This window comes from Sus scrofa, chromosome 1, assembly GCF_054392235.1.
Source record: "Sus scrofa isolate SSC_HxYL_T2T_F1_AM1 chromosome 1, Sscrofa_HxYL_maternal_Yorkshire_Landrace_v2.0, whole genome shotgun sequence".
NCBI classification, from domain to species: Eukaryota; Metazoa; Chordata; class Mammalia; order Artiodactyla; family Suidae; genus Sus; species Sus scrofa.
In genome coordinates, this window is record NC_139383.1 from 78,710,467 (window position 1) to 78,734,365 (window position 23,899).

Sequence of the window (23,899 nt, forward strand, 5' to 3'; positions counted from 1 at the left end):
CTGAGCCATGACGGGAACTCCATAAACAAGTTTTAACGTATTTTTTTATTTAAGTATATATCTCTGTTTTATTCCAATGGGCTATTATCCTTTATTATTACCGGAGTCGATGCTCAAATTGTCCTCTGTTTGGCCATGGAAACCCCTTCAAGTTGGCTTCTATGACCTTCAGATATAACCCTACCATCCTTTGAACACTCCTCTACTTTTTCTGCTTTCTGGAAAACACAAACATTCTAAAATCATCTTACAGTCATTCTACTCAAGCTCTGGAATCAGCTCTCTCTACAACACTGTGGTACTTTTAAATGGAAATGTTATTTAGAAACTTTGGTGTGGTCATTAAGTGTGCTTCTTATTGGAAATTACTGTTCCCAGGATCTCAAGGACCGAAGTGAGATAACTATTATGAGCTGAAGGTTTATTTCCCCCTGAAATTTATATGTTGAAGCCTCAGTGTGATGACATTAGGGGTGGAGTTTTTGGAGGTAATTAAGGTTTGATGAGGTCATGAGGGTAGAGCCTTTCTGAATGGGAATAGTGCTCTTATAGTGGTCATAACAGAGCTTGCTGCTTCTCTGTGCTGTCTGTTATGCGAAGATACAGGGAGAAGTCAGCAGTCAGCAACCTGGAAGAAGGTTCTTACCAGAGCCTGATCAGCTGTGCTGGCATCCTGATTTTGGTCTTCTGGGCTTTGAAGTTGGAGAAATAAATTTCTCTTGTTTATAAGCCAGTGTAACCTATGGTACTTTGCTAACTGAACTGACTGAAACAATAACACACATATATATGGGTACCTGTGGATATAGACATTTATGCACACGTTTATATCTATATTTGCACATCTCTCTATATATATTGAAAACAAATGTTTGCACCAGTGCCTCCAATTCCAATGCAAAGGCACAAGATTTATTCTGTTTTTTTTTCCCTTTTTCTATAATTTCAACCCCCATCTCCAACAGTGAGCCACTTGGCTCCCCAAATCCTTAATCTACTTGCTGATCCATCTCCCTGTATGTAGCTAATCTTAGACCATACTGACTGCGCCCCACACAGATGCTCTCCTTGCTCTGCTCAGGTCTTGATAGCCCACTGTGCGCCACACTCATACTTTGATATTTTCTCACTCCCCTGGGCTCTGACACCCTGTGCCAGCTTGTCCATCTGTGTGAGTTTTCATCTCTCTCAAAATCTGATAGCCTGATCAGGGTCTCCCTTGCTCTGCTTTATCTTAGGAACTGAATTGTTTGGGAAGAGAAGGGAATGGAAGGGGAAGGAGAGCAGGAAGGGGAAGAGGAGGAAGCCTCTTTGCTATCTCTACTTTTTAATTTCCCTGCTTCCACTCCACTTGCAAGAGCTCTCCCTGCTTTGTACTCATTGCTTCTTTCACAGGAATTTTGTTTGTTTGTTTGTTTGTTTTGTCTTTTTAGGGCTACTAGGAGTCAAATTGGAGCTGTAGCTGCTGGCCTATACCACAGCCACAGCAACGGGGGATCTGAGCTGTGTCTGCGACCTACGCCACAGCTCATGGCAACGTCAGATCCTTAACCCACTGAATGAGGCCAGGGATCAAACCTATGTCCTCATGGACGCTAGTCAGGTTCATTTCGGCTGAGGTGGGAACTCCTCACAGGCATGTTTCATCTTCACTTGATTTCATGTTTTGACAAAATTGAAAGCTTCTGTTTCTCTGCCCCTGTTTTCTTTGTTCCTGATTGCCCCTTTCAAATTGTATTCACGTTTTGGTTAATTTGGGAAAATTAACTCTGATAAAGGTGAATCGTTCATAATATTCTTTCCCAAGGGCAGCTCATCCTCATTTTTATATTCATTCCCATCCATTTGACCAAATACATTAAGAGGCCAAGGCTTTACAAATAGATTCATTCGTTAAAAACAGACCTTATAAAAAGGCATTTGACTACTCAGAATGTGTTTAGGTTACTTACACTCCTTGAGTAGAGAGAGCTGAGGAAATATCTCCTGAACTCCCTTAGAAGAAACTTTGAGTGGGAAGCCTCACACCTGATGGGCATTATAGAGTAGGCAGAAAGAGGTTATTGTGACTTTTAGCGTCGTCCTGGCTGCCAGTTTCTGAATATAGTGTGCCTCTCAGACAGATTACATCCATTTATGCACTGGTAATTTCAAATCAGGAAAATATGGAAACTCTTAGCAGGAAGAATGTTTTGACTGTTGGTGACAAGACAAGAGAGTGGTAGATCGGATTTGGGACAAGGAGAAATAAACTATGGCCAGGGGCAGCCTGTTTCAGAGAGGCCAGCCACGTGTCTGGAGAGGTCAGCCTTTTAGGAACATTTATACCTAGTCAGACTGTCTTGACCATATTAAAGGAAGCCAAAAAAAAAAAAAAAAAAAAAAAGGAAATTTGTCTGAAATTTGACTGGAATTTTAAAGGTGAACAACTCTAGAATGCTGCATGTATCATGTCAATGGGGCTCAAAATGAAAAGTTCTCAAGGACTATACCTAGAATTGAGGCCGCTGGTCCATTCTCTCAGGCTTCTGTAAAGTTGATCCCTCAGAAACTCTTTTTTTAAATAATTTAAATCATAAACTTTAAAATTCTGTGTTATAAGTGAGGCTATTACTTCCAGGGTCATCCACAGACATTTAAGCACAGCAGACAAGCCTATTCACACTGTAGAAATGTGCGAATTGAAGGAAAGGAAGACATTCTCTCTCTAGAGCCATGCCAAGCTGGGGATCTGCCTTAGGGTGTTTGCATGAGTAGCTTTCTCAGCTGGAAAGTTGCTCCCCAGAACTTCCTCCTCCTGGCTGACTCCTTGCTACGAAGGCTTCAAGTTAAATGCCATCTCTTCAGTGAAACCTCTTTGATTGCTAAGTTAAAGTCCCTTGGTGTCTTTCCAACGTAGCACCTTTCTATCTTTCCACCTTAGCACTTAACACTTTATAATATACTCTTGAGTATTTATTTTCTGTCTACTTCATTCCACTTGAATGAAAATACCAAGAGAGCAAAGATCTCAGCTGTCATGTTCACTGTTGTGTTACCAGTAACTTGAATAGCTGGCACATCATATGTAATTAATAACGGCATTTTGAAAGAATGAGTAACACCAAAGCAAGTGACTGAATAGGCTGCACTCTGTTCAGGTGAATCACATCAGACATAAGAGAAAATGGCTGGGATATAAAATGAGCTAACATAATTGTTTAAATTAGTCTTAACAAACTGGTTCTTCAACAGTATAATTTTCTTCACATTGACCAGTCAGAAGTAATAATAAGTTGCAATCAAATTGAACAGGATTCAACCAATAAGGCTCTGTATGGTCAGGCCCCCCAAGATGGTTGTTCTCTTGCTCTCCATGCATCCCCTGCTCAACCAGCACCTGCTTCACCCACACCCCACTCACGTGACTGACCTTCCTACCTACTTGCCCCTCCTCTAGCTGGTGATTGTTCTAACTTTAGGTTAGAACTCTTCCACCTGATAGCTTTTCAAAGGGGGCAGAGAGGGCTGAACCCTCTGCTGGTTTCCTTGGTAACCCATGAGCCACGCTGACGTCAGTTCCCTCTATAACTGGCAACCTCTTCCTCTCCCAGCAGTGAAACCTGCTGCTGTGTCCTGACTGCTGTCTACTACGTACAGTGGGCTATTGCTCCAGTATCTTGCTTCAGACACGTAAGCCCCCGCCTCCAGTAAACCACTGATGTCTCTATAGCTGACTCCTGGCTCTTCTTTGGTCTTGAAGTTGGGCAGGTACAGCCCAACAATTGGCAAAACAGCTGGGAGACCAAGGAAACTCCTGTGAGTGCCACAGACGCCGGGAAATAAGGATGGGGAGGGGGCCGTCCCATTAATGTGTGGGGTTAAAAGTTATGGGTATAATTCTGGGGTGACCATCTACTATTTTGGGCCCTGAAAGCTGCGGAGGTGATCCTGAGGTGTCCATCCACTAATATAGGCCCAGAAAATTGTGTGAATAAACCCGGAAGTTGCAGGGGAATTCTTGGGGTAGCCATCCACCAATGTGTGGAGCACCATGGTGGCTGTCCTTGATGATTGGGGGTTACCAAGAGAGAACAGAGAAATCCTAGATACCTCTAGGCTACTTTGGAGATATGGCCACGATTATGGAGGGAGAGAAGTGGCTGCAGCTGTGGACTGGCCCTGGCTTTTTGTGTTTTAGCAAGGCCCCAGAGGCTGGGGGTAACAGCTAAGTCAAAGGTTAACTTGAATGCTGATTCTTGTTCCTCTGAAAGTGAAGCACATGAATGATAGGTATTAATTGTCTATTGGTATTACTTGTTTAAACTGAATAGACTATTTAAAAACTGATAAAATGGAGTTCACATTGTGGCTCAGTGGTAACAAATCTGTCCAGTATCCATGAGGACATGGTTTTGATCCCTGGCCTCACTCAGTGGGTTAAGGATCTGGCGTTTTTATGGCTGTGATGTAGGCTGGAAGCTGTAGCTCCTATTTGCCCCCTAGCCTGGGAATCAGCCCTAAAAATAAAAATAAAAAGGAAAAAAAAAAACCTGAAAATGTCCGATGGGACTCTTTTGACATTCTCAAACTTGTTTGTGCGAATTCCTTTAGAGGGAGTTCTCTTTCCAGAAGGAATTAGTTTTTCTCTTCCTGTGCCTTTGAGATATAAATGATCTACCTGGTCGCTGAGGAATTTTGATCCCTGAGAAGGAAGAGGTCTTTTTAAACTCTAGCAGGAAAACTGTGCAATCTGTGCCTAGATAGATATACGTATGTCTATGTGTACCTTATAAATATGCTGTATCTCTGCCTCCAAAGGGCATTGCTGAGATTGGTTTGTGGATTAGTTCTGAGTAATTGGCTTGAAGTAAGTTAAGCACTTACATACATTCTCAGAAATAGAAAAGAAATTTGCCAGAGATTAAGGTTTTTAAGGGTTAAGATTATAATTGGTCATAATTGAAGTTATTGTGAACAGGTTTATTGATGACATTGTAATCAGGTATTTAACTGTGTATTTTTAAATCTTGTCATTTATAAACAGTGTATTCTGATGCTTTTGCAAAAAGTGCTTCATTGAGAAGATTCATAGGAAGGACTTTTTGACTAAGTGAATTGGCCAATATGGTCTATAATTTTTAAAGTTTTTACCTGGAATATTACTGGTTTTTTTGTCTGAGGCTTCTAGTTAAGCTCTTCCTCTCAAGTTGGTGATGACTTAAACAGCAATTTGGTAAATTACACCTGTGGGGAGAATTGAAACATATTTCTTTTCTATCTGGTCCCTCCAGAAATTAGACACTCTTGGGTTCCAAGCAGCCTTATCAGCTGAACGGGAAAGACCATCTCTTAGCATATACAGAAATCTTGAAATTTTGGGGGAACTGTAGAAAAGAGAAATCCACTAAGACAGAGTCTGATGGCAGGCCTTTGGCATGGTTTCCCAGCTTCAAGAGGGCTTTTGGGAATTCATTCTGAGGACCCTTTTGGGGAATCAACTACAGCCAGTTTGAGGAGCCTGTGTAGTCAATTGACCACACTTGTTTTGCAAACAAATACAGCCTCTTTTTCTTTTTTTTTTTTCCCCTTTTTAAAAGCCACACTTAGACCATATGGAAGTTCCCAGCTAGGGAGTGAATCAGCCACAGCTGTCGGCCTATACCACGGCTACACCAACATGGGATCCAAGCCACACCTGCAACCTACACCAAAGTTCACAGCAATGCTGGATCCTTAACCCACTGATCGAGGCTAGGGATTGAACCTGCATCCTCATGGATACCAGTTGGGTCTATAACCCATTGAGCCACAGAGGGAACTCCTGCAAACAAATAAGTCTTGATTTCGCTGTGTTTGGTGGATATGAGGGTAATTTCAGAAAGAAAAATATTTTATTGCAGTGGTATTAAATTTTAGTTGTGTTAATTAAGTTCTGTGTTTAAGAAAGTTATTGTGTTAGTCATACTTTGGCCCTGATGTTTAGGATGGAAGGAGAATTGTCGAGTGAAGTTGTCAAAGAGTCTAACTACTCATGATGTGTAACACTGCTTGCTTAAAATCAACTTCTAAAAGCACACTTGCAGGAGTTCCCTTTGTGCCTCAGTGGGTTAAGAACCCGACATAGTGTCTGGAAGGATGCGGGTTTGACCCCTGGCCTGACTCAGTGCCTTAAGGATTCGTTGTTGCCGTGAGCTGTGGTTCAGGCTGGAAGCTGCAGCTCCAATTCGACCCCTGTCCTGGGAACTTGGATATGTCACAAGTATACCCTTAAAAAGAAAAAATCTTGACCCGGCTGATGTGACCATGTGGGGACTGACTATTGACAATGGGGGAAAAAGACTCTCACTATCTTCCTATCCCATATGCCAATATATCAACAGGATCGCTGTTGGTAAGTGTTACCGTACAAATGGTGCCCAAGTGTACCCTTGGGTCACACTGTGTGGAATAGAATAGATTGGCTTCTGGAAACACAAATCCAACTAGTGGAACTAACTTTTTTGTTTGGAAAAACCTAATGGGTCCACCCTATTGGTAAGTCAATGTAACATGAGGTAGCAGACCTGTAAAGGCTGACTCCTGGATAGGCCATCAGGATGTTTCTTGTAGAGCCAGCTCTCCCCCTCCCCATGGGTATGGCTCTGGGTTTGTGGAAACAGGGGTGTCCTTGCCTTCCTTATAACTGGGCAGGGCACTGCTGTCATTGACCCCCTCCCTACAACCTGGGAAGCACTTGGCTTCAGAATTTGCCCACATCCTGGAGAGTGACTGTTCTTGGCATACTAGGTATCTTACTCTTGATGCTCTTTGGCTACTGCTGTCTGTATTGTATTGGTGGTACCTGGTTGCAGTGCCCCTTATATATCTGACCCCAGGGGTACTGCAGAGAGAGGCGCACCAAGATGGTAAGTGTTGTGTCAGGTATATAGGGGCGGAGTCTATTATGAAGCCACCCACGATGGCTGTTCTCTTGCTCTCTGCATCCTCTGCTCGACTAGCACCTGCTTTACCCACACCCCACTCACATAACTGACTTTCTTACATACTTGCCCCTGTTGCAGCTAGCGATCGTTCTAACCTTTAGATCAGAACATCTCCACCTAATAGCTTTTCAGAGGGGTGGTGATGGGTGTGCCCTCTGCTGGTTTCCCTGGTAACCCATGAGCCTAGCTGACATCAGTTCCCCCTCTAACTGGCATATACCCCTCCTCCCCAGCTGCCCAGGGAGAAAAGTCTGCTGCCTCAATCTGCCTGCTGTCCCCTGCACACGGTGGAGTGTTGCTTCAGGATCTTGCTTAGACATGTAAGCTTCCCCCTCCATAAACCACTGATGAATCTGTTGCTGACTCAGGTCATTGTTCTTGAATCTGGGCAGGTACAGGCCTGGCAGGCCTTTGTGATTGAGCCTAACAGGCTCCTTGGGGCTCATTAATTTCTTTTCTTTTCTTTTTTTTTTTTTTGTCTTTTTTTGTTTTTGTTGTTGTTGTTGTTGCTATTTCTTGGGCCGCTCCTGCGGCACATGGAGGTTCCCAGGCTAGGGGTTGAATCGGAGCTGTAGCCACCGGCCTACGCCAGAGCCACAGCAACGCGGGATCCGAGCCACATCTGCAACCTACACCACAGCTGACGGCAACGCCGGATCGTTAACCCACTGAGCAAGGGCAGGGATCGAACCCGCAACCTCATGGTTCCTAGTCAGAGTCGTTAACCACTGCGCCACGACGGGAACTCCTAATTTTTGATTTTATTTAAGTGTCTCATAGGCACTTAGTATGTCTAAGAAGCTCTCTACATGATTCATTGTGAGTCATCCTTTCAATGCTCATGGAACCCTAAATATCCACTAGGCCCCACTCAAGCTACAGGGGATACAGTGATGAATTAGGAAGTAGTTGCTTCCCTCCAGGAATGTGGTCTAGAGCCTAAAGGAGGATACACACCATGGAAACAAGCAGGTGCACCAGGTGCTATGTGTAAGATATTGTAAAATCGGGAGTGCTGTGGGGAGCATACTTGCAGGAAGGGTATGAGTGAGCTAAACAAGCAGGGTAATTGGTGAAAGGGGCCAGTGATCCAGATCTATGCAAAGGGAGGTAAGAAATTCCAAGGCCACTTAGAGAAGCTTAAGAAACCATTGTATATTTGTGCAAAAGACCATGAGAGAATGCCATGAGCAAACTCGAGTCATGCCAGTGAGCATGCTGGTGCTGTTAGACTTAATTTTTGCACACCACTGCATTTTCCAAGGGTTAGTGAATTAACCTTTTTCACTCTAGTGGAAAATCAGTTTTCAGTGTGTCATTTAACTTACAGAGAAAGACCAAGTAGATTCACTTGAATTTTGTAGTACCTTGAAAACCTAGGTGATTTAGGAAAAGCACCTGATTTTGAGAATCTTCCTATTTTATTCCTTGGGTGTTATCTGCTTTCTTTCATGCACTATGGTTGATACTGAAGGTAGGGTGGAGAACACTGTGAATCTGGAAGACAGTGCTATTGGCAGCATCTTTGGCAAGTGCTCTGGCTTTGTTCTGAGGGGCACTGTCACCAGTAGCAATGATGAATTTTCCCCCTAGGGCTTTAGGGCCAGTAGACAGTCAACACTGAATCAGTGAAAACAAACATTGCAGATGCCATGCTGTGACATAAAGCCTGGGAGCACCATAAGTGCTTCGCAGAAATACTTGATGATTTTTGCCATAGGATGACTTTGCAATGGAGATAGCTAAGGTTGTTTGTAGGTAGGAACAAGAATAGATGCACTATTGACAACTGATGTTAAGGAGACTACATTCACATCCACAGGTTGGTAAGGCCAGGTGATCTGCAGATTATTCCTGTGACCAAGTGGTGATGAATCCTGACACTTGTGTGTACCATGATGCCATGGGTGAGGATAGCATTAGTATCAAGTTTTCCATCATAGGCACATTTACCAGGTCCTGATGCATGATGTCAATGCAGTAATTTTACTTGGAGCTGAGTGTTCATTCTCTGGGTTGCAGTGAGTAGACACTTTTCTCTAGGGTAGCAAAAACAGTGAAGTGTGATCTCAGCTGATCCATTCAGGTTTGTGGGTTTTGATGGGATATTAAATGTTCCTATGCACAATTTTAAAACATTAAAATGAAACAAGACTGAACAAGTGAGTTTGTAAAAACATGCTAATACTCATTATGGTATCTTCTTTTCTTGAAAGCTGGGAGGGAAAGACCATTTCTAATCTACAGTTTGAATCTTGAAGCAAGTTGAGGAGCACTCAAGCAGCCCTAGAGAGGGTTTACCAAATTTTACACAAACTCTTAAAAATTAGGTGGCCATATAGAAAACTTGTGAAGAAGAGGGCTATAAGCTTTGTTTCACTCGATTGATTAAATGAGTTTATTTAGGGCTATTAAATGAGTTTATTTAGGGCTCTATTATTTTTAAGCCTTTTGGTTTGAGCATATATCTCTTTATCTCTTTTGCTGAAAAGTTCACTGACAATAACAATTCATTTAAAAAATGCTTTAGGAATTAAAAAAACTACTTTCATTAGGTGAAGATACTGTTATTATATCTGTAGTCACTTCTGTCATGGGAAAATGGGATTTCTTCAAATCCCTGCTGAGATCTATGCAGGTGTTTGTGTATTTGCTGTAAATCTGTGCCCACACACAAGTTCATTCTGTTGCTGAGAAATAAATCATTTCATTCAGGTGGCAGTGAGCTTTGACTCAAGAATACTTCTCACTTTCCAAAATCAAAGCAACAGTTGCGTTTCCACTGCTATTGCTATCTTTCTCAGCTGTTGAACTGCTTATTTTATATATATAAAACACATAGTGTATAGTCCTTTTCCTTCTGTTATCTCAAAGACCTGATATGAACTGCAGCAGAGCAATGTTCTCCAGCTTATGTAAAACCACTGAACAGTTTGCTTGAGACAGCAAGGGGGAAGAGAGCTTACTCTGAAGTCAAGATGAGCCATCACACTCAGGCTTCTAGCTGACCCTGCTATCATACAGTGAATTTGCATTTAAATAAAATGAGCATTTCCTTCTGTAAGGCTTATGTTTTTTTAAATAGTCTTCTCCAGTAGGTGGAAAAACAAATATTTTTATACATATTAGACTTAGTATCTATCTATACTATGTAGTTTCTCCCCAATAGATTGTTCATTTTAAGGATTTTAAGGGTATGAACACTTGCTTTTCCAATATGGTGGAGGGTAAGGGTAGTATGTGAATATCTTTGATTATTTGCTCTAAATATTTGGATTTCAGTGTATGAGAACTAAATTCTGGTTTCTGTTTGGCCAGTTACTTGCTTGTACTTCAGTGAAATTCTTGCCTCCTAAAGAATTGCAAATTACCATTTGTTTACTTCTTCATTTTTTAAAAGTTTTATTGAAGTGTAGTTAAGAGGTTGTGATAATTTCTGCTGTATAACAAAGTGATTCAGTTATACATGTACACACATCCATTCTTTTCAAGATTCTTTTCCCACATAGATTATCACAGAATATTGGGCAGTTCTCTGCTATGTAGTAGGTCCCCACTGGCCAATCATTCCATACACCTCAGTGTGCATATAGCAATTCCAAACCCCCAGTCCATGCCTTCCCTAACATGTCCCCTTTGGTAGCCCTAAGTTGTTTTCAATGTCTGAGTCCGTTTCTCTTCTGCAAGTAAGTTTACCCATACAGTTTTTTTTTTTTTTTTTCCCCTAGGGCCACACCCATGGCATATGGAGGTTCCCAGGCTAGGGGTCTAATCGGAGCTGTTGCTACTGGCCTACGCCAGAACCACAGCAACGCAGGATCCGAGCCATGTCTTCGATCTACACCACATCTCACAGCAATGCCAGATCCTTAACCCACTGAGCGAGGCCAGGGATTGAACCAGCAACCTCATTGTTCCTAGTTGGATTCGTTAACCACTGAGCCATGATGGGAACTCCTACTCAAACAATTTTTTAAAAAATTCCTCCTTTAAGTGATAACATGTGATTTTTATCTTTCACTAACTTCACTCAGTATGCTCTCGAGTGAAGTTAGTCAGATTCCCCATATACATGAAATTTATAGGAATTAGCTTTTTCTTCTGACTTATTTCATTTGGGATGATACAGTCTAGGTCCATCTATTTTGTCTCAAATGGCAACTTTTCATTTTTCATAGCTGAATAATATTCCATTGTGTGTGGGTGTGTGTATGTATAAACACACACAGACACACACATACACACATTGCATCCTTTTTAATCCATTCATCTAACAACAGACACAGGTTGTTTCCAAATTTCGGCTATTGTAAATAATGCTGCTATGAACACTGAGGCATACATATGTTTTCAAATTGGTATTTTCATTTTCTTTAAAGATCCAGTAATGGGATGACTGGATCTTATGGTAGTTCTATTTTTAATATTTTGAGGAACTTTGTACTGTTTTCTGTAACAGTTGCCCCAATTTATTTCCCCACTCCCAGTACATGAGGGTTCGCTTTTTCCTCATCCTTTCCAACACTTTTTATGTCTCGTCTTTTTGAGAATAGCCATTCTTACAGGTGCAATGTGATCTCTCACTGTGGTTTGTCATAATATGGCTTTTATTGTATTGAGGAAATTTCTCTATGTACACTTAAAGAGGTTTTTTTTATCATAAATGAATGTTGAATTTTGTCAACTGTTTCTTCATCTATTGAGCTGATCATGTAATTTTATCTTTTATTAATGTTGACTTGTAAATGTTGAACCATCCTTGCATCCCTAGAATAAACCCAACTTGATCATGTTATCTGTGAATATTTCATGTGCCCTTTAAAAAGAAATCATCATCTGTTTCCAAGATACTGTTTGATGTATGTCAGATCTACCCTAAAATTCATCATTCTATTTATGTCTTCTATTTCACTAATTTTGTGAGCACTTGCACCTTCATTGATAGTGAGAAATACATTAAAGTTTCCTTATCTATGTTTGTTTCTCCTTGCGTTTACCTTTTCTTCCCTTCATATATACTAATCCACAGATATTTGGTATAGACTTAATCATACTGTTTGATATTCATATGGTTTGAAACTAAAGAATCTTGTTTCCTCCACCTTGTTTAACGCTTTGTCTCCAAATTCAGTCTCATATTAAAATAACAACCTCTAAATTCTGTTTAGATTTGTCTGGTATGTCTTTTCAGTTCCTTATTTTTCAATCTTTGTTAAGTAATGTCTTCCTCTCTATAATAAATTTCTTTCTACATTGCTTTGGCTAACTACTTGTATATAACAAGTAATTAAATTTTTTTCTACATATATTTAGTCTATTTGTATTTTTATATGAACAATAGTCTTGGTTTTTATTCTGTTATAATAGTTTGATATGCTATTTTCCTAACTTGTATGTATGTGTGGGGAGAATTTTTTAAAAATAATTTTGGAGTTTTATTTTTTTAGTCATGAATCTATTGACTTCCTTCTGAAATGCTGCTGAGGAGTTCCCATTGTTGCGCAGTGGTTAATGAATCCGACTAGGAACCATGATGTTGCAGGTTCGATCCCTGGCCTTGCTCAGTGGGTGGAGGATCTGGTGTTGCTGTGAGCTGTGGTGTAGGTCTCAGACACAGCTCAGATCCCACGTTGCTGTGACTCTGGCGTAGGCCGGTGGCTACAGCTCCAATTAGACCCCTGGCCTGGGAACCTCCATATGCCGTGGGAGCTGCCCAAAAAATGGCAAAAAGACACACACACACACACACACACACACCAAAAAAAAAAAAAAAAATGAAATGCTGCTGAACAATGACAAAATTGATATTTTTTTTTTCTTATGACTTTTAAATTTGCACTTTTCTGCGCTACTTTTTAGACAATGTAAGGTATATAGAACACTTTATGTCCATTTACCTACTTCTTGACTTCTATATTACTATCACACATTTAATTCTTTTTGAATTTTTATTTTTTAATTGACATAGTTTACAATGTTGTATTTGTTTTAGGTGTGCAGCAAAGTGACTCAGTTGTACATATACATACATATTTTTTCATTTGTCAGATTATTTTCCTATGTATATTATTACAGAATATTGAGTAGAGTTACCTGTACTATACAGTAGGTCCTTGTTGATTATCTATTTTATATACAGTAGTGTGTATATGTTAATCTCAAACTAGTTTTATCTTTTCCCCTGATAAAATTGATATACTTTTTTTTCCTCTTTACCTCCCTTCCTTTTCCCAGGATACTTTCATTAAGATATTTAGTGTTTATTTCCTATTTTAAATATTCCTCTCTTACTTTTCAAAAGTAAGTTAAAATGTATATTGATCTAACATAAAAGATTAGAGAATTGGCGTAATTACTTCTTACTTTCTTGTTCCTTCCCTTTCTTTTATCAGCTGTTTTATTTCTACCTTGTCAGGGATTAAACTATTTACATTCTGTTCCATCATCATATCACAGTGTTTGTTTTCTCTTAATCCTAACGTTAAAGAGTCTCAGTATTCAATATCACTCTTAAAATTGTTTACCAGATAGTTTTTGGCTGACTGGAGTGTATTTTTCTGTACTTCTACAAGAGGGCTCATGGACTCTATAATCCAGAGCTCTTGCTTATTTAAACATTTTCCTTTATGCTTATTCTTAAATAATTTCTCTGGCATAAAATTTCTTCAAAGTTTACTGTTTGTGGAGAAATTGAACACCAGCCATTCTGGCAATGTTTTTGCCATAACACAATCTTTTGCTTGTTCCACCAAAGGAACTCCTTTATTATCTGTAACATCCAGTAAATATACTCAAATATATCTTGATAGTGATGATTCTACATTCCTGGCATAAAGTGTATACAATCTTTAGATTCAATTTTTTTTCCTCTGCATTGTGTATTCTTTTTTAAAATTGTAGTTGATTTACAGTGTTACACCATCTTCAGCTGTACAGCAAAGTGCCTTAGCAATATATATGTGTATGTGTATATATATAATTTTCCCCTTTCTTATATTACCTTCCATCATAGACTATCTTAAGAGACTGAATAGTTCCCTCTGCTATACAGCAGAACCTCATTGCTTATCCATTCGAAACCAAGTTCTTTTTCATATTTTTGGAACATTTTCTTAAATAATTGTTTTCTAATATTTCCCTTTATTTTAAGGCCCAAAATTATTGGATTTTTTTGGCATTTCTTTTACTTATCCTTAATATTTAACATTTTAACTATTCAATTAAAAATTTGGTTTCATTTCTTTTGGCTTATTTTACTCAAATTCTGGCCTCTGTGTCTTTTCTGCATTGTCAGCAATACCTCATTTTTTGGTGTAGATTTCCTGTGGGAGCTTCTTTTCTATGACACATTTGTTTTTCTCAAGTTTTTAATGCGTTAAGCCAGGTTATATCTTACAGTTTTATAGTCTCATCGTATTTACCTGATCTCTGGTAGTTACATTGTCAGTTATTATAGAAATGACTTTCTGTAAGTTTTTTTAAAGTTTAATTTTACAGTTATATATTTAAGCAGTTTTCTTTTGTTCTATACCCACATTAGAAACTTTTAAAAGTTAATATTTATTGACATTTGGATTTTCCTGGTTTTTTTTTTTTTTTTTCCTCCCTTCCTTCTTGTTTTTAGTGTTCTGTTTTGGTTCTTTTTGATTAACCAGCTTGAAATAAAAGTTTCTACTTCTGGAATTAGCTATTTGTAAGAAGGGCTAGGGCCAGCTTATGGGCAACAGAAATTTTCTTTACAACAATAGTTCTTAGCCTACTATTTTTCTGCTTATTCCTCACTAATCAAGTTAGAGTACTTGCCCTAGGGTTATTAATATTGCTGTATTTTCCTCCTCCATCATTTTTGCGGTAGGGACTGTGTGTATTTTCTGTTTGGCCCTGACACATCTTCTCATATGCAAACCAGATGTGTGGAGACTCTAAACAGTAGCCTGTACACTTGTTTTCCACGTGGCCAAACCCTTTGTATTGATTTTGCACTGTGACAGTTTTAAAACATGGCTGCACATTCTTTGACACTTCTCTCATCCAGTCTTTGGTGTTTGAGTCACCTTAAATCTAGGTAAGCTTATGACTACCTCAAATAAAAGAGCACAGTGAAAAGTGATACTCTGTAATTTCTGAGGGTAGGTCACAAAAGCCATGTGGCTTTTGCCTTGTCCGCCAGGACACTTGCTCTTAGAACTCTGAGCTAAGATGTAAGAAGTCCAATTACTCTGTGGTCACCAAAGTGAAGGTGGCATGTGAGGCAGAAAGAAATGAAACAGTAGAGCTCAGCCTTTCTGTCCTCCCCACAGAGGCACCAGACATGAGAGTGAAACTATTCTGGACACTCCACACCAGCCCATCCACCAGGTGGTTGCTGCCAAGAGGCCTCTGTTAAGGCCAGTGGAACAGAAGAATGACTCAGAAGACCGCTCAAATTGTTGTCCAGCAAATTCATGCCATAAAATAAAACGGCTCTGGCTTTAAGCTGCTAAGTTTAGGTGGAGTGGACATCTTTGTGGTGTTTACTTGGAGAAGTACACTTGGCCTGAGATTTGTAGCTCCAGGTCTCTTTGAACTGTGTCGTCTTGCACTACTTTAGACATTCAGAGCTTCTGGAAGCACTCTCCTATTATTACACTGAGGTTTTAGCAAGCCCATGGTTTGAAGAAAATTGGAGTTTCTTTTTAATTCTCATTTTCTGTTTTTGGGTCATTGTTAGAGGGAACATCTACATTTATGGTATGAGGTTGAAACCAAGAGCCTTTACCAATGTATCCTATAGATAAGACTGTGACTTACTGAGTGAAGCAAGTCAGAAAGAGAAAGGCAAATACCATGTGCTATCACTTATATCTGGAATCTAATATATGGCACAAATGAACCTTTCCACAGACAAGAAAATCATGGAATTGGAGAATAGACTTGTGGTTGCCAATGGGGAGGAGGAGGGAGTGGGATTAATTGGGAGCTTGGGGTTAATAGATGCAAACTATTGCTTTTGAATTGGACTAGCAATGAGATCCTGCTGTGTAACACTGAGAACTACGTCTAGTCACTTATGATGGAGCCTGATAATGTGAGAAAAAAGAATGTATACATGTATGTGTAACTGGGTCACCATGCTGTACAGTAGAAAAAAATAGTGGGGAAATAAGAAAAATTAAAAATAAAATAAAAATAAAAAAAACCAAAAGATAAGACTGTGACTAACAGTTCTAAATAATGTAAGGCTCCCAATAAAATGTTTCTATACTACAGTGAATAACAAGAAATTGGAAGTCCAGACACAATGTGAAATGACTTTTCTAAAGTCATAAAATTAGTGTTAAAATTTAATAGAATTCTCATATTCCTGATCCTTCTTTCCTTTGTTCATTGTGCTATAAATACTATAAAATATGAATAGTGACAAAATTCCAGATAGAGTATTTGGAATTCATAAAAGTACTTCGCTTTCTCAAGTAATACAGGAGAATTAAAATTTAAAGCATAAAATACAGTATAGCAATTTACTACACAATATTCTATAAATTTCTTTTAGGAAAAATAAAGAAGGTACCTAAAGAAGGTACCTAAATTTAACAAGTCCTTGAATGGCTTAATGGATTTCCATATATTTAAATTATGTTAGATGTATGAAAATTCAGGGACTTCACCAAACAAGTGGTAATCAATGAACAAAAAACTCACTTCATTCATGTAGTAACATTTAATTTAATTTAATTTTTTTATTTTTAATTTTTTTTTAATTTTTTGTCTTTTTGCCATTTCTTGGGCCGCTCCTATGGCATATGGAGGTTCCCAGGCTAGGGGTCTAATCGGAGCTGTAGCTGCCAGCCTATGCCAGAGCCACAGCAACGTGGGATCCCAGCCACATCTGTGACCTACACCATAGCTCATGGCAACGCTGGATCGTTAACCCACTGAGCAAGGCCAGGGATCGAACCCACAACCTCATGGTTCCTAGTCGGATTTGTTAACCACTGCGCCACGATAGGAACTCCAACATTTAATTTTAAATGTCAGTTTTGCTCAAATATCTTCATCTTATATATAGGAAATTTTCCTATTTAGAGGAAATGAAAAAGGACAACTTCGATTAATTTCAGAGAAGCATATATTTTATTAAAATATACACATTTATATTCCAATTTGCGTTTCTCAACAAAAAAATGGACATGAAATCAAGTGTTTATTTCAATATAAAATTGTTTTAGTGTATAATCGTCCTAGAAAGACTAGGAGTACTAAATCAATTTTGTTAGCTAATGATAACTGATTTATACATCAGTTGGTTTGATTTTCAGTTATTTATTATGTTGTAGGTATTGTCCTAGAATTTGGGGTTACAACACTGTGTTTACTGGAAACTTTGCCCAGGACAAGGTTTCAATCTGCTAGAACATAATAAATTTACAAGCTTAATTTATACTTAAAAATGACTTTGTATGGCTAAGTCGCAATTGGCAGAGGATAGTAATAAGTGAGGAAATTGGAGGGAAATACATGGTTTACTGCTTGGAAAATGGTGACTTGGGGCAAAGCAAAAAAAAATTAAAAATTCAGAAGAATTAGGTTTTATGGGGAATTCTTTATTGGACATTTTTGAATTAGTGTTTGATACTTAATAGTTAATCTGTAATAAGAGTTTCCAGTGTGATGGAGAAGAGGTTTGAGATGGAGATTTAGTTATTGAAACTGTTGAAGTTAAAGAGATGTCTTAGATCCTCTAAATAAAATTATATGAAGATAGAGGATGGAACACAGGGGGAAAGGCAAAAGCTGAAGGAGAGTTAAATGGAGTATTAAAGAGATCTTGGGATCTAAATATCAGACTGTGGTTGATGACCTTTTAGTAATTTCTGCAGAGTGGTGAAGTCAAAAGCCAAAGTGTAAAGAATTTAAATAAGGAATGAATAGGAGATTAAAGAATCAGAAAATGATGGCAATGGTTACTTTCTCAAGAATTTTGTCAATGAAGATATAGGGAGCTGGCTAAGAAAGAATACTGTAAATCAACTATAATGGAAAAAATAAAAATCATTTTAAAAACTATTACTAATCTCTACTCCTTTATCTACCTTCTACTTTAAAAGGCTCTAAAAAGAGAGCAACATATTTTCCATTAAGCTTTGCAGAAGATGCTATTGAATGGTATATATAATTTCTATTTTGAAGATTAAAAAATGGAGTCTCAGAAAGCTACATGACAAAGTAGAAAATGCTCGTGTATTAGGGGGAAACCAACAACATTATTTGTTCTGCCTTCGAAACCTGTTCATTCTCACCTATGCTACAGTGCCGCAGAGACCTTACAGAAAGACAGGATGGTGGTGAGATATGGAGGCTAGGAGACGCTGTAAGATTTTTTTCCTTTATTGGGTGGGTTTTGGCTTTTTTGTTTTGTGGTGTTTCTGTTTTGATAGGCTGAGGGCAAGGAGTTGGAATTTAGTGGGGAGAAAGTGGAGATAAGGGAGTGCAATTAACCCAAAATACAATAGGAAATGAAATTCATAACTCCTGGGAGATAGTAACTTTGCACAACATAGTGATACTCTCATTTAAAGCAGAAAGGAAGAGGTAGGAACAAGTGCTACAACGAGTAAATTTAGAGAGATGCAAAGAGATAAACCAGTCTTGATGACTTTCTTTTCTTTGAAATAAGATGAGAGCTATCCAATGAGAGAGTGAGAGTGAGGAGTAAGAACGAAATAGGTGTTTGAAGAGAAAAGTGAATATTGGGAGGGGAAGCAATCTTGGGGTGTGGGAGGGTGATGTGACAGGGATTTGTGAAGAACCACTGGACTTAGCCAAGGGTTTGGGTGAAACTGGGGATAGATGAAACTGGGGATGGTTAACTCCATTCTATATCAGCTTTCCTATAGCTTGAGATCCTGCATTTGCTTTTGAATCATATTTAGATATAACCAGTTTTTCACTGAGTCCTGTCGATTTTCCAAATCATTGCTAAAACACTATTCTTCATCCTTTTTCAAGGACCTCAAAATAGGAAACTGTGTATGAATCATTCCAATTATTCCACAATACTTACTGAAAAATGTTTAAGTATTTTGCGGATTATATGCCAGTCAATTTTTAAGTCATTCATAAAAGAACAGAAAGACATTCAACTATGCTAAGGCCCAAAGCTTACATACACAAATTCAGTTTAGTGTTTAGGATGAAAAAATTTGAAATTAGAATTTGAGATCTGTTTGAGGTTCTTTTCTTTCTGTGCTTTTTGCTTTATAGACTATAGAGCAAGTAACTTAACCTCTCTAGTTAACTAGTGTGTAAAATTAATATATCTTTGAAGATGAAATGAGAAAATGCACATAAAGTATCTGGCAAAGTGTCTAGAAGGTGTAAGATACACATATGTATACATCATAAATAAATTCTATGTATTTATCTATAGATGTATTCTTGCTCTATATAATTTTAAACATGACTAGAATATATACTTCAGTCAACTGTTATATGAAAGAAAATTACCAACTAAAAGAGGAAAATTATGGTATAAAAGGACTTTCAGTGAGTATTGAAAGATACATAGAATGAAGGGTATAAAAAGCTTAAATGCAATTACAAGGTAGAAAGTAAATGTCTGAAATCACTGATGCAGGCATTACAGTCCTTTCACTGTAACTTTTCATTCTTTTTGATGGAATGACTCAATTATTCCCTCTAAAGCATCCCTTTTGTCTTACTGAAATGATTTTACTTTCTCTCTGTGTATTCTCCATTAGCATGTCCCTATCATGTCTTCTCTCATATTTGTTATGGATTTCATTATACTTAAAAAAAAATTAACCACTTTTTTGGGATTATTGAACACTCCCTTTCTCCACCATCTTTCTGTCTTGGCTCCTTGGCAAAAGTGCCAACTTGGATTGATGAATACATTTGCTAGCATCCATCAATAGCTCCAGGAATTGTAGCTGTAAGAGAATGTATAAACGGAATGATTCCTCCATTAATCTGACTTTGTTTAGGTCTGCAAACAAGGCTATAAGGCAATCTTGTGTTATTTCTCTAGTCAGCTGCTTCTCCCATTCACCACAAAGGCAAATTTAAATTTTCTCCTCTAGCTTTTGGCCTCATTCTTTTTTTAATCACACTCAAATCCGCCCCCCCCATTTTTTTTACTTAGAATTTGGAGCATCCTCATGATTATACTGGAAGTACAAATCTTCCAAGTTCTACAACCAAACTTTCCTTCCTTAGCCAATTAAGATGATAGAGGTGTTTCCAGAAGAATTTAATTCCCATCTGTATTCTAGAAATCCACCTCAGGGTCTTTCCCCTTTCAGGTCTCTTGTACTGAATTACTTTCATTTTATTTGACCTTAAATATGCTCAAGTCCCCTCCCCCCCATCTTAGAAACAAATAAACAAAATCTCCACTTACGGACCATTATTTGATGGTCAAATTGGTTGAAGAATTGTCTAAAACTCATAGACTAAATTTTTGGACTTCACCTTCCTCCAATTCTTCAAACAGTTTGGATTTTGAATCCACCATTTCATATAAACAACTTTGTCTGCTGTAACCCCTAAATCCATATCACCACATCCCCAGGAGGATGTTTTGACTATTTTTCCTTCCAGATTTCTCAGAAAGATTTAACACAGATAAATCCAACTTCCTAGAGTTATCTCTCTCCTTGGAATTCATGTCTGCAAATTCTGCTGATTTTTTTCCTCTGGGGAACTAATTTTTGGTGTATGTTCATTCCTTCAATAGGGCAATTTCTCCAGGCTTGGTAATCAGCCTTTGGAATCCATTCTTATAGGTTCAGTTATTGACTATCTGATGACTACTCTCATTTCTCTTACTCTAGGCCAGACATATATCCAATGGTGCACTTACATCTCTATTTGAATCTTCACTGGTTCCTCAACCCGTCTTTTCCAAACCTGAACTCGGCTTCTTTTCTCTACCTCTTGCCACTTCAGTGTCGATCATCTCATTGGTGTTACCACCTGTGGCTGGCAAAACTCTTAAAGAGTTTTTCCTTCCAGTGTACTGCCCTATATGATACCTGGGACTGTGAGCATGATAGATTGTAGTCCCATGATTGATTTCTATTATATGGCACCATTGAGTTGAAGGAAGGGAGATGATTCAGATGGGCCTGATTTTGCTACATCAGCTCTTTTAAAGCAGAGAACAAGTCAAAGTTTGAATGCATGGGAGAGATTGCTGGCTTGAAGATAAGGTCACATGACAAGGACAGTGGATATCCTGAGGAGCTGAGGGCCACAGCCAGAGCAATAATCAGCAAGGAAAAAAGACCTCAGTACTACAATATCCAAGAACTTACTCACCAGTAGGAATGAGCTTGGAAGAGGACTTTTGCTTTTTTTTTTTTTTTATGGCCATGCCCACAGCACTTTGAGCCTACACCACAGCCACAGCAATGCCAGATCTGAGCCACATCTGTGACCTACATTGCAGCTCATTGCAATACCGGCTCTTTAACCCACTGAATAGGGCAAGGAATAGAATCCACGTCGTTATGGATACTAGTTGGGTTTGTTACTGCTGAGCCACAATAGGAACTCCTGGAAGAGGATTTTTCTTGATAGACTTCAAACATAGCCAACATCTCGATTTTTAGTCTTTGATACCCCAGGAAGAGATGGCAGCCACTTCATGCCTGACTTCTAACCCATAAAACTGAATGAATAAGTGGGTATTGTTTTAAGCCACTAAATTTTTGATGATCTGTTGTGCAGCTGTAGAAAAGTAATAAAGCATCTGTCTGAGTCTTGGGAGTCAAAGAATCCCAGAAATCATCATTATTTTATTCCCTCTAACTTACCCTCAAGTTCAGTCAATGAATCTTGCAGATCCTCTATCATATATCCACTTTTACTTATCCCCCTGCTACCAACCTAGTCTAAGTCATTCCTATCTTTTGAATGGATGCCTGAAATACGCTCCTAATTTGTTGCTCTCAGTTCATGTCTGTCTCAATTTAATCTATTCTTCACAAGTCACTGATCATGTTATGCTCTGCTCAGTGCCTTCCTCTCATTGCTGCTTAAGACCCTGTTACATTCTAAATAATTCACTGATTTGAGAGGCACGCATACATGTCCCCTGTCGTTCCATCTAGTATCACCTTTGACCACCATGTTACCTCATTCCCTTACACCGCTGTTTCGAGTGCCTTACTTCAACTCTAACCCATGGTGCTAATCTCACTGTCAAGCGCAGAGTACTTTCTTCTCCCTCCTCTGCCCTTAACCTCTCTGCCTAATTCATGGTCTTTGCCAAGTCTTAGGCTACCGAACACTTAGGACAGCTTTCCTAATGCTCTGGGAAGAATGAAACTCCCAAATTTATCGTGTAGCATTTGCGCTATTAACACTCAATACAGCTATCTCCTCCATACACGGGCATTCCATGAAAAGCGTAATTAATAAGTATTCTTATGTGTTAAAGAAAAATGCTTAAACTAAGTTAACTGAAACCCATTTCTCTAGGTACCATGTACTTCTGATATTTATTATTTTAGGATGAGAATTATATGAGTGTTGGTATGGACTACATGGATTTTCTTATCACAGCTCCTTGAGCCCTGAGAATGCACTCCAGCCATGTTCTATTCATCTATATATTTCATAACCATTTAAAATTTTTAAAAAGATGATATATTACTTTTGAGGTAAACATCTTAAGTATTCTTCAGAGCCAATATTCCTTGTATTTATCTATTTCTTCGCAGACTCTGCAATATTGCAAAAATCTGCTGGAAGTCGTCTTGAGTTCCAATTGCGTGCTTCATAATCCACATGGGAAACATTCAAAATGTGAACTTAGTTGTTCACCCAAAACAATAGGGAGTGGTGCCAAACTGAAATAGAAACAAACAATACATCCTATGTCAGCAGCACATGTGGAAAGAGCAAAGTGAAATTATATACTTATCAAAGTTAATAACAAACTATATTTTTGGAAGTAACAAGACTGCTAATAATCATACCATTGCATAGAGTGCAACTGAGAAACAGATGTTTTAACTGAACATGCCTCATAGCTAAATCCACTAATAACATGTATATTAAAACATACCCTTGCTCCTCAGCCATTTACTGCTTTTCCAGATTCTGCATAGATCCTGTTTTTATAGCTGTCATTATGACTCAGAGAATAAATATGCAAATGCCCTAATGCCTATTATGATAGTTTGCTGACTTTTTGAGTTACTTGACATGCACTTTGGTATGCAATTAGTGCACTATGCATGGAGATAAACTTGTTATCAATGATAGAAATTTTTGTAAACTTCATGTATTAATATTATCTAGATCTCATTGTTTTTGTGCAAGTTAGGACTACAACTTTTCTATTTTACTCAACTATTCTTGCATTCATTTTTTAAAACACCGTTCTCACAGATAATTAAGGGGTCTTTGGGTTTGTATACTATAAAAAAATTTTAACAGGCATATGGCAAACAATTAAGATGATATCATTCAATTTGGGAAACACAAAGAACTTTCCAATGTTTTTTTAAGTCCTTGTGTCCTTTGGTCCTATCAGAGAAAATATTTAAAGGTTGGTATGAAAATATTTAAAGTTTAACCTGCCCCCAGAAACATCTGTTCCACTTGTTCCAATAGGTTAGGGGCATCACATCTGTACTTTTTTAAAGATTTGAATTGTGTCAGGATTTCTGTGGGGTCAGAGTCACTGGACTTAGAATGGAAAGTCTTATTAAAGACCATTGCTTAATTTGTATGTTCTTCTACTCAGAGTGATTTTTATTTGAAAATGTGGAAAGAAGATAAATAGAGAGGACCTTGCAGTTGGAAGAAATACAGAAGTCAGATGAAGTCTTTGATAAATATTCTTAGTAAAATTATAAAGTTAAATTAAAAAATATTCTTAGTAAAATTATAAAGTTAAATTAACAAATATTCTTAGTAAA

At 38.3% G+C, this 23,899-nt stretch overlaps 1 protein-coding gene and 1 long non-coding RNA gene across 2 annotated transcripts in view; one reads left to right on the forward strand and one right to left on the reverse strand.

Annotated features, from left to right (window-relative positions):
- The first annotated feature begins 3,594 nt into the window (after positions 1 to 3,594).
- LOC102159376 (uncharacterized) overlaps positions 3,595 to 23,899 on the forward strand; it is a 63,176-nt gene continuing 42,871 nt past the window's right edge. The window contains exons 1-2 of the long non-coding RNA XR_300829.4: positions 3,595 to 3,798; positions 7,199 to 7,285. This is a non-coding gene — a long non-coding RNA (uncharacterized LOC102159376). The remainder of the gene's footprint in view (positions 3,799 to 7,198; positions 7,286 to 23,899) is intronic.
- The window catches only part of LOC146406163 (uncharacterized), a 1,231,956-nt gene continuing 1,226,407 nt past the window's right edge, over positions 18,351 to 23,899 (reverse strand). Inside the window, exon 7 of the mRNA XM_084963227.1 lies at positions 18,351 to 22,822. The gene's annotated coding sequence lies outside the window, so the exon portion shown is untranslated. The remainder of the gene's footprint in view (positions 22,823 to 23,899) is intronic.